Raw genomic sequence first — 12380 nt, 5'->3', positions numbered from 1 at the left:
CTGGGTCTCCAGCCTGCTAGCCTGCCCCACAGATTTAGTCATCATTCATTCATTCATTCTGTCTGTCTGTCTGTCTGCCTATCTATCATCTATCTACACACCCCCTCACCACCCATTGATACCGTTTCTCTGGAGAATCCGAATACAGATTTCTTCCACTATCTCTTACTATGTAAAGAATAAATAAGCCTACTTTCCTTGTGGCTAAAGTTGTGAAACTACAGTTTCACCATCTCTTGTCTAATTTGCTCTTATAATTAATCTGCAGATGTGACAAGAATCACAACAATCTATCTCGATGAGGAGGTGATTGCCAAGTCTGGACGGACCCTGGGGATGGAGTCAGTGGCGCAGCTGACACCGAGGAGGAAGAACCCGGGAGTGAGTCCGTGGCAAAGAGGCGAATGGAGACGAACCTAGTATTAACTGTGCCTGGAGGAGGAGAGGGAGCGCAGGGGTCGGGAGCAATTAATTTGCTACGTTTTCTTTTTAAATAACATGAAATGTATACGGAAATGTTAAAAACAGAATATCTGAATACTTGTCATCCAGCTTTGCCAATTAGCACCTCTTCGCCCGTAAATACTTCAGCGTATTCTGCCTAAGAAAAAGGACATTCTTCCAAGTAACTACTATGCAATTATCAGATTCGTACGCCCACATTCCTGAATATGTGATCCTGAGCAATCAATCAATCTCACCAAGTTTTAGATCCCTCGATTTTAAACTGACAGTAAGAAATTAGATTCTTTGGCTTTAAATTACAGTAAAAATTATACAAACGTAAAGAACTTTCATATCATTTAGCTAATATAGACCCTGGAGTACCTCCAAAACTAGTATCTACTTAATTAAATGCTAATAACGTGAGATCAAAAAGAGAAACCAGAAGAAAGAGGATGGAGAAAGAGACAAGCGCTGACGGCCTTGATAATGAGGAATGTCTGTCATCGGGAATCCAGGCTCGGAAAACTTAGTAGCTTTTCCCTTTTCGCTGACAGGCGGAAAAACTGGGGGCCGGAAATCTGAGTTTTGGCTGCCAAGCCCGAGTCTAACTGATCAGCCAGGGGCACCGTCCCCACAGGTAGAAGCTGATACAGAGGCCACATGTTCTCTATAAAAGTCAACATTTTCTAACACTGAAAAAATGAAAAATGTTGTACTCTAAAAACGAAAGCCACAAAACAAATTTAGCAAATTTACTGCTGTAAGACTATTAACTGACACGTCATCCACATGCGAATGTCCTTAATTGTCCCAATAATGTCTTTTATACCAAATTTTGCCCAGTCTGGGATTCACCCCGGCAGCATGACTCGCGATGGGCAGCACGCTCACCTGCTACGAGGCACTAATCTAAAATCGAAGGAGGAAGCCGCGCACCTGAACCTTAACTCCCTGACCTGTCCCCGCGCCAGGCAGGACAGTCGCTGCGAGGTCCCCGCGCGAGGTCGGGGCGTTTTCGGGTCGGCGGAGCGGGGCCCAGCCGCGAGGGCCCCGGGGGAGCGGTGGGCCAGGCATTCGACCTGATCGGGACCTTGGAGGTCGCGCTCGTGGAAACGAGGACGAGGGGACTGAGGCGGTCCTGCGGTGCTGGGGGCGACGTGCGGCGCGACGTCGCCTGTCCCGGAGGAGTGACCCAGGGCTGGGGTCCCCGCGCCAGTCCGGACAAGCTTGGCGCGGAAGGCGGGTCACCCGCGCTGGTCACGCAGGCGCGTGAGCGACACGCCGCGTGGCCGGGGACGCTGTGAACCAGGCAGAGGCGCGACGGGCTGGGGCCGAAACGCACTCAGACGTCGGAGGGTGGCGGTCCCGGCGGCCCGGATGGCGCGGCGGGGCACAGGACACCGCGGCCACCAGGCGCCGGGGATGGCGTGGCAGGGCACCGGAGTGTGAGGCCGGCGACGCGCGGACGGCGACCTGCGCGCAGGGACACCGCGACGCTCGCGGGGCGCGAGGGCACCGGCCGCCCAAGGTGGGCAGGACCGGGCGACGGCGACGGTGACGACGCGGGCGGGCACAGCCGGGCGGCGGGCACAGCGGGAGCCCGGGTGTCCGTTCTTAGGTGAGAAAGGACACAGGCGAAGATTCACCTCTCCGGGCGTGCAGGACAGAAGCACCTGGCGGCCCCTCCCGGTGACATCAAGGAGAGGGGAGGAATGCGAGCTCGTTCGCCTAGGAGCCGAGGGCCCAACCCTGCAGCGTGGTGAACTTGGGGGGCGGCACGGTGAACTTGGGGGGCAGGGAGCCACGTTAGAAAACAGGGAACGCGGCTCCGTCCGCGCGGGGCAGCGTGAGCTGGGGAGACGAGGCTCCTGGCGGGGGAGACAGGGGTGCGCGCCGGGCCCCCGCAGGGCCCTGGGTGCTTTGTTCTCCCCGCAGCAGGGCCCCGGCCTCACCGAGAGAAGGCCACCGGGGCCGGGGTCCACCGCGAGCGGCACGCGCGCCGGGGTGCTGGGTGCCGGCCTCCTCCCCTGGGGTCACTGCAGTCCTAATGCTCTTCGTTTTCTGAAAACCGACTTATTTATTTTGAATTAGAGCTGACAGTCAGTAGCGTTCTGTATTAGCTTCGGGTGTGCGTGCAGCATAGTGGTTAGATATTTATGCAATTTACAAAGCGACCCCCCGGTTAGCCTAGTACCCCCGACACTGTCCGTAGTTTTTACCATCAAATGGTCTTAATTTTAATGAAGAGCAATTGAGCGTTTTTTCTATTTCAAGCTAAGCATTTATTTGTTGGCATGTCTAAGACTGTCTCAGGTTTTCGTATAAAGTTTTGTAAGTTTATATTTAAATCCAAGAATCGTTTGGAATTAATTTTTGTCTATAGTCCTAGGCTTTCCTGTAAACGTTTTATAGTGTATTTTACACTTAAACCCATGATCGATTTCCAGTTGACTTTTATACACAGCGTGAATTATAGGGTACGGCTTTCCCCCCTAAGGGTCCCCAGATGCTCCAGAACTCCCCCATATTGAACACTCGCCAAGCAAACGGACACCCGTGAACTACATAGATGGCCTGTATTTGCCAAAGCTCATTGGGAAAAAAAGGACACAAATGAAATATTACATCTTGACGTGTTAAACTTATATATTTTATCTCTAATCTGCATATCGCCAGTTTCATTTTTCTTTATTTATTCACCCTATAAATATTTATTGTCATTTTATACTACTTAGTTTGAAAGTTTTAGGGAAATAGAAATTTTGAAAAAGGTCTACTAAAAAATGTCACTGTCAATAATCTGAAAAAAATAACCACTCATTTCAATATTTTTTTAAAAATCTGATACAGATAATTACTAGGGATCTATAAGCATAGAATCCTTGTCAGATGAAGACACGAGGAAAGGCCTTCCAGGGAATTCAAACTTTGTGTTTTTTCGCCCTGCAGGCTAAAGAGGTGTCTGTCTGTCCTTTGCTTGATTCGTGAAGACTCTCATACCAAGCCAGACTTCACACCATCATCACGCGCAGCCTTTATTTTCCTAATAATAAAAATAAACTCCTTCCCCTGCTGTAATTATCAGAATCCACACACAAAGCCCAATTTTGTTCCATCACATGGCTGTTAATTTCTCCCGCTGTGAGCCTGGCACGTGAAGGAACAGCTAAGGAGGGACTGCCCGGTGCCCTTGTCTGCTCTGACGCACAGCCTCGCGCCCTGCATTCTGGATGATCTGTGATGCACGGGAAAGCACACTAACGCCTCCCTAAATTGTGGGAACTGACCTGGCACTGACTCAGACCATATGGGTCTACACTGGCTGAGCAGATCGTAGGCCACGTGTGAGCTTCCCCTCGGTCAGAGGTCTAACGCGGCTCCGGCCTGTCCCTCACTGGCACATTGCGTTAGCATCCTCCAGATTTACAGGAGGCCTTGCTGACAGAGCCCAAAGAGAAGATGAAATGTAACTCGGCCTGGTCTGTATGAGGCACTCCGTGGCGAACTCCAGTGTAAATTGGGCATGAAATGAATGTATTACCGCAGGAGCATGGAAACAAAACCCATTACCAACTAGAAATTAATCGCTGCAATGGCAAATCGTTCTGTCAGCTGCAGGATTTTCTCTGAGACTGTTTAGACTTTTTAAAGCTCTGCCGAAAAGCAATCATTTTCTCTTTTCTATTTACTCGTATTACTTCTGACTTTCATATTAACGGTTACTTCATCTATTTGGCGTATATTTGCAGAACTAATTGGTCAGTAAAGGTCTACCGGCTTAGTGGCCACGCTCTGTGTTCACTTGTCACATACCCTTTCAAATCCTCTATCCCACGACCTGGAATGGTCATCCAATACCCAATAAAGCAGAAATCACGCAAAATTACAATGTTATTCCTTGATATGTGAAATAAGATGGGCCGGTGCTCTGTAACTATTAAACGAGTTACCTGTGAGTTTTACTGTTATTTTTAAATTCCCTCGTGCCGTGGCTATGTGCTTAGTTTATGGAAAGGTACAAGCCAGCGCGTTTGTTGTATATAAGTGAGTTTACGCACATTTAGGCATTCAGGGCCATCTCTGCTATTCTGAATAAATTGTCGAGTGAGAGATTGATGTGCAAATGTAATATCTCTTTTTAAAATTTAGAAACTATTTTATATTTTTTGCGAAATTGGCTTTTTGAAATTTGTTCCACAGCTTTTAAATCAAACATATTAAAATAACATACAGAGAAGTTTCTCCCTGAACACTATATATGCATTTGTGGAAAACATTGTTCAGTTAAAATACATCTGTGAATAAAAATAGGAATAGGTCGAATCACATTTCGTAACCAGAATACACACACACACACGCACACGCACACACACACACACACTACACAAATAAAATCTAACACATTAAGAGATATAGTAAATGTTGGCCTTTTCAAAAGAAATAGGTGGCAGCTGTTGGATGGAACATAAAACAAGCATGAGGGGGCTGAGTTTTATACACAAAGACAGAAGCAAAAGCGGGAGTCGCAGGTGAGGGCACAGCGACAGCTCCGTGTGGGCTGCGGCGGCCCCCGAGATGAGGGCTGTGGCGCTTTGCCTTAGGTTCGAGTCCTCCCCACAATGACCAGAGAAAAACCAGAATAAGCTCTTCCAAGGTGCAGCACCGGGCCAGGCTAACGTCAAAGGAAGGTCACGGGGAAGAGGGCCGTCGCCTGTGTTAGTGGAGTTAACAGTGAGCGGCTGTATTTAGCATCATTAAGACGCGTCTGTCTGCTTCACGTAAACAATACTTGAGCAAACGGAACGTTTGCCACTGAGGTGTGAGGCAGGTCTGAGGCTGGCTGGCTGGGGGCTCCATCGGGTGCGGCCACAGAGGCGTGGGCTCTGTGACGCCCTTGACGACAGCGTGGAATACAAGGGGCCGGCCAGGTCACAGGGGACCCGATCGAGGGGAATGCGCCTGGCAGCAGCAGGGCTGACAGTAGACAGTCACCCCAAAATTGGATTTAGAGCATAAAAGTTGGCTCAAAAATTATGCCAGAGTAAATTTTCATGTATAGTCACAAACTTATTTACTTACCAAATTACATCATCTAAAATATGAGTGAATGGGGGACGGAAGTCACAGCGGCACGTTCGGCTTTCCTGAGGCTGTGTGCTGTCACGGTTGAGGAAAAATCTGTAATCATAATCCAGATGACCAATCCAGATAATCAGTATCCAGAATCAGATAAAAACGACTTCCAAATAATGAGCTTCGCTAATGAGTAATTTCGTGACCACAATGAATTACTTCAATTCACTTGGCTTTTGTTCCCCGTGTGTAAAATGTGAGCATTAACGAGACTCATGAGGGTTAAATGAGATGAGACAGGCTGGACCCAGTGCCTGGAACGCTACGTGACACAGAAAACACGGGTGTTGGGTCGTGCCGTGTCCGCAGGGGACTGAGGGCCACTTCCTGTCGTCACAGTCGCTCTCACTCCAGGTGGATCAGCTCTCAGCGGACCCCTGAACGTCACCCTTTCGGGCTCCTAACTTTCTTACCTAGTTTAATGTTCTACGTGTAGGAAATGCCTGCTCTCTATTTAAAGCTGACTGCTAGCCCCCTGTCGTTCCCAAACTTCTGATGTTTTAATTATACTGCCGCTTCCTTTCGCTCAGATTCTCCGGAACGTGGACTCTATCACAGGCTGCTGGTTCGCCACGATTCTGTCTTCCCAACCTTTTCATATTAGAGACTATCTACGTTCATGTGAATTAACATGTTCATTACATAAAGACTTAGACACATTAAAGCAAATATTTAAAAATACATTGATGGTGAACAAATGCTATGTCTGTATATATATAAATATATACCATATATATTTGATTACGTCAAGATAATTATGCTTTAACATATCGTTTCTGAGGAAAATCAGATAATCTTTGTAATCAACTTTTTTTTGTTCTTCTACTACTTTGTTTAATGAGGTTGCTCTTTAGGAAAAACTTATGTCTATGAATGAATTTTTAGGTTTAGTAAAATGTTGTACCATAAACATTTAATGAGACACCATATTGCTTGTTAAAAAGCAACTCTGAAATATAAAATTCTCCATTCTTAACTGAGAAATTATTTCAAAAATGTTGCCAGGGAAGAAATACATATCACAACCCTACAATTAACCCTGCGACCACATAATAATTCCTGGCAGTGGAAGAGAGTGTTTTAATTCCCAATTTTTTTTACATTAAGCATCAACTAAGGGTAAACATAAGGATACAGATATGGGTATAACCTTAAAACACAGAAACTTTACACTGAACTATATTTTAAGCTACTGCTACTTTTTTTTTTTTTGAGACGAAGAGTTTTCTTAAGGTTATAAATAAGTAATGGGAAGTGTGGCCACAAGTAGCATATGCTATGCCCTCACCGAGCGTTCGTTATGACGTGTGGTCATATACTCATATTTTCCTATCTTTTCTTTTTAAATGTACATTACATCCTACAGTACACATTTTTATGTGATTATTTGATCGATCTATATCTTTTCAGGAACCTGACTCTCCAGAAAAGCAGGACCGTATCTGCTTGGCTCAATGCTTTATTACTATAAAATTGGCCTATGAGATAGATATGCTTTGTGTTTTAGTCTAAATTAATAGAAGATCACATGTGTAAGAGGAAAAACCTAAGAAAGAGTAATACTTACGATTACAGATTTTTTCCCCCCTTTTTGACAGCTAAGCGTATCAAGTTAGTTGGGCTAGCGATACTTTTAAATACTTAGTCTATTCAAGAAACCTCATCTTGTGAAAATACCAATGGGTCTGTTGATCTGACACGCCAAACACAATATACCTTCAAAAACTCCATCACTCTCGCCATGAATAACTGCCTTTTCGTTCTGACTTCTTGAATGACATTAAATTTAAATTCTACGTACAAAGTTATGCAGTGAAAAAGTACGCGATTTTGGAAGACAGAACATATGGACAAAACTCTGCCCATAAAATACACGAAGCACATTAATAATGTTCGACTAGAACCAGCGCGAGAAGATGCGAACGGCGTGTAAGCGTGTGCGTGTGAACACACGTGCATGCTTCGTACCGGAATGAAACCGACCGCGTGAAAGTGGCGCGGCTCCTCCTCGGTTCCCAGGGAGAGTCACACGCATGAGGCAGGGTCAGGTGCCCGCGGGGCAGCTGTGCAGGCCCCACGGGGGCCCGGGGGCAGCGCCCAGGCCCACGGCCATGGATTCGAAGCCCCGGCCTCTTCCTCACCTGGCACCAGAGCTCACGGTCCCTCCGGGCCTGAGCGGGTTTGGAGGCCACTGTCCCCGCTGGGCCTGCCCTGCCCCCTCGCGGGGCCCTCGGCGCTTCTTGCGTGTTTTCGGCCATCCCCTCGGCCACACTAAGCCTCGTAGAATGTTTTCGGCGGGAGAATAATACACACGATTTATGTTACAGAAGAGAAGGGGCGTCGCCCCGCATCCCGTGGGGCGGCTTGCCGGGAGGGTGACAGGCGGGAGGCCCTGGGCGACGGGATAAGGACCCGGCGAGCGAGGACGGAGGTGGCCTGTGTCCGGCCCAAGCCACGCGCCAGCTGCGCGGTTAGAGGCGGGGACGGGGGAGGGACGAGGGGGAGCACGGGGCCTCCCCGGGCCGTGAGTGTTGGGGGGCTCTGGGGAGGAGCGCTTCATGGGGTGCAGGGCGGCGGGCTCTGCTGGGAGCCTGGAACGCCATAGGCCCCGTTCATTCTAGAATGTGCGAGGGGCAGGTGGATTTATGACTACGCTTCGGAGTCTATGAATCGAGGCACAGATTTGAGTCCTGTTGGTGTATAGATAAGAGAAACTATGTTGCGACTGATTTACTATTGTTTTTTAATGCCAATGTTATGAAATGATTTCTTGGTTGAACAGAACTATCTAGCATATGAGTCACTGGGGCTGAATAAATAAGCGATCCATCCATCCATTTTTTAAAAAGTATTTGGTTATAAATAAAAAAGGAATCAATGTTAAAAGCCTATTTTCTTATATTTGATCATTTAATAGTTTTTGAATGTTTAATGAGCATGTATAAAGTAACTTATCTACGACAATAAATGTTTATGAATGTATTCAAGATAGCCAGAGAAATGTGAAAGGATCATTGGAGAGAAGACGGGGCTTGCTTCCACTCATATGCCTTAAACAGCTATGGTTAGATGAGCTAAGTGACATCCTGCTTCCCCAAGGAAACCACAGTGATCCTTGAACAACGCCGAGGATGGGCCGTCCACCCCTGCGCAGACGAAAAGCCACGTATCACTCTCGACTCCCCAAGACTTAACTACTAGTAGCCTTACCCATAAGCTAAAGTCGAATGACACGTATTTTGCGTGCCACATGCATTATATACTGTATTCTTACAATGAAGTAAGCTAGAAAATGCCAAGAAAACCATAAGGAAAATACTTTTACTACACTGCACAGATTTACTGAAAAAAGTCCACATGTGAGTGAGGTTGTGCAGGTCGGGCTTGTGTTAAGGGTCAACTGTGCTGCGTCTCAGTGTATCACAGGATAAGTACTCATTAGTCACACTACCGATTTGGGGGTTTGGTTCATAATTTTATGAGACGCAGTAATGTCACTGTGGATGAAACGTTCTAAACTAATGGTTCCGTTTCCCTATTTTATCCACATATCTTACATTACCCTTGAGTAATATAAATCTGCCTGCAGAATTGTTTTCCCACATGTGGCTTACGGGCTATCGCCCCCAGAATCAATGGCATCTTTTTGACGGGGTGATATGGTCTGTGTACCCAAGCTTACTCTTCCCACGCGAAAACAGTTATCTATCACGGAGGAGAGAAAAAGGCTGTTTTGGCTTTGGTTTTGTTGTTTCTCACTTGGCAAAGGACATGAAGCAGGTCTGAAGGAAGCTGCTGGGGACAGGGGCCGGCCCTTTCCAGACATGACAGCTCTCGGTGGCACCGGCTACATTCAAAGATGACACGGAAATCATGTGACGTTGCACGATGCTCTGAGACCTTCCTCTGCTCAGCAGACACAGGCGTCATGTGACTTTGCCCTGCCCAGTGCCGGGGGCTTAGGCCGTGCTGTCAGTCCACAGGGGGCACAAGGCAGTCACCTTACCGAACCCACGCTGGAAGCGACAGCGGACAGCTCGGTATTTCAGCTGTGATTCAGAAACAGCGTGAAGTCCCTTTTCGACTCCACATCGCTTCCGCTCACATCTAGACCCTGGGGAGCCATTTCTGTTCGGTCGCCATGGCCTCGGAAACTCGCCCTGACAGACTAGGTTTCACAGAAAAGGAAACTGTACCCAGTGAGACTGTTTAATGAATAGTCTGCTTTATCCCGAAGTTTGAACTGTCACCAAATGTCAGCCATGGATCTAACACTTTCCGGATGTTGGTGAACATGGGAAGGAAAACCACTTAAGATGTGCAGGAGTCTCTCTCTCTCTCTCTCTCTCTCTCTAATATACGTATTGTCGTTAGTGCCAGGGAGTCCGACTCCGGGCCAGGCCACCTCGCGGACGCGCGCCGGCCACCGCGGCCCATCCCCGGCAGCCCTGCTCGGCTCCCGCAGACCCCGCCTGCGGCCCCTCTGCGGGGCCGGTCGTCCCCTGCCCGGTCTCCCTCTCCTCCCGCTGTCCGTTTCCCCAGCACCACGGTCGCTCCCAGAGAACCGGCCTCCTAGGACGTGCCAGGTAGGACCGCTCCGGGGCCGTCATTTCGCCTCCGGCGACGCGTCAGGGCCGCTCTGCGCTGGGACCCTCTCGTTCCTCCCCCGGGGGCCGGGGCCCCGTGGAGCTCCCCTTCTCCCCGCATGTCCCCGTCAGCACTTTCCCACCAGCCTCCCTCACCGCCGGGCCCCCGCGTGAGTGCACAGCAACGGGGGAGACGAGGCGGTGGGTGGTCCTCGCCCCGGGCCCCAGTGACACGCCTGTGCTCTCAGGACCCTTGCCGAGTCCTCCATCCCGCCGAGTCTCAGCCTCCTCCGATGTCCTGGCTTTGTCCCCATCTGAACTGATGACCGAACCGAGGTCAGCAAACGCGTTAACAACGTCACTGTCGTCGCCCTCTGTGCTGAGCTGTGGATTCCTTCTGTCAAGTGAAATCCTGCTTATACATAGATGATACTTAATGCCCGACAGCATTTGCCATCTGCAGATAAAGTTTTGTCTGGCTTTTTTTTCTAATAATCTTGGGCTCAACCAAGTTCAAAGTGATTGTGCGTTCCCTTAAAACCTGCTGCCATGCGGGAAGCTTTATGTTCACCGAGAAGGTCACTCTATGTTGCAGGCAAATGTGCCATCCTCCAACTTCAAATATTGTCCATTTACAGGGGAGAGAGTAAGAAGCTTCCTTGAGAATTTAGAATAAAATTCAAATCTTTATTATACCACTTTGAACAGAAAATTTTTAAATTTAAATTTTATGTAAGATGGGAAGTCTTGTTTGGAGAATCTAAATGTTTGTTTTGTCTGTTCAAGAAACGGGCAGATTTTATTTCGCATATGTCAGTGTTGTCTCTCTTTTATAGTAAAGGGAATAGAGAGAATGAAATTCAATACCAACATGGCTCATGTTTGGAAATCCTGGCTTTCCTTGTAGCTATAAAGGAAGACGATTTTAAAGACAAAAAGGAGGGTGTCAATAGAAGAATCTGAAGTAAATGTCAGGGTGAAGCTTGAAATTGCAGAGAAAAGTAAGACGACTTATCTACTGTCTGTGTGGGCACCTTACCTTTGCCCCAGGTCAGGAATGACTCCGAACCACTGGAGGTCTCAGATCCTGTGACAAGTTCCAGCGCTTGAATCCTGTAGGCCCCTGCACTATGCTTCGAGCTCTCTCGTTGCAGACTCGGTCGGCAACGCAGGGAATGCACAGACGCAAGCCCGTGGCAACAGAAGAGCGCAGTGACGTCTGTTTGTCCTCTGGGTGCCCGGACTGTGGTCGTAATTCCACACCACACGTCGTTCAGTGTTCAGTGCTGTCGGCAGTGATTCCAGGATCCCCTGCCCGTCAGCCCTTCGCGCGGCCTTCGGTCTGAGCAGCGTACAGTCCTTGCGTCTGACATTACCGAGCAGGCTGCCGGCGACCGAGATTTTCTATCTGAAGCAACGTGGTTTCTTAACACTCAGACAGTAAATAGATGCCCAATTGTTTTAGCATAAAGCTATTGGATATTTTCCCTTAAATGAGACAAAGAACAGCAAAGACGTGCAAAACAAAGCTCCAATGCCGAACGTGACCAGCAATGCCATTGTCATGTCTGATACTTGAAAAAGGCAATAAATAGTACCTGATATTTTTTTCTAATTCTACTAACATAACATTGGCGTTAATGGCTAACTCACTAAAATGGCAGATAGCACACCCTGGAGAAAAAAACAGCGGTAGACATATTTCAAAGATTAATTGGTATCTACTTGTAATTCTGGTTCTGGTATCTTTGATAGTAAACAGAATAATGTAAATGTTTATAAATGTACATATAAATGTATTTATATACGTGAATTTATAAATGTACGAGTATAAATATAAAATATAAAGAAATTATTTTTCTAATGTCTACTCATCTGTTTAACTTCTCTACAGGGAAGCCAATTTTAATGAATACTGTTTGCTATGCCAAACAGAAATGTTATATTTAAACTTAACTAAATAGGATTACTAATTGCCTGTGTCCTGCTTTTATATTCCGTGTTCTATATTTAAATCTTTATGCCAAGCTTTGAATAACTATAAATATATTAGATCTTCCAAATTATATTGCTCCCTGTTAGAACATCTTAGTTTTTATTCTTCAAACTGTGAATTATCGTTTATATTTGATTGGTCTTGAATTATTATAAAATGTCAGTCACTGAAATGTGAACGTTTTCTAATTGCTAAAGTAAAGATTACTTGAGTTTTAA

Source organism: Pteropus medius, unplaced genomic scaffold (assembly GCF_902729225.1).
Source record: "Pteropus medius unplaced genomic scaffold, Ma_sr-lr_union100, whole genome shotgun sequence".
NCBI classification, from domain to species: Eukaryota; Metazoa; Chordata; class Mammalia; order Chiroptera; family Pteropodidae; genus Pteropus; species Pteropus medius.
Note: the sequence above shows the minus strand (reverse complement) of the source record.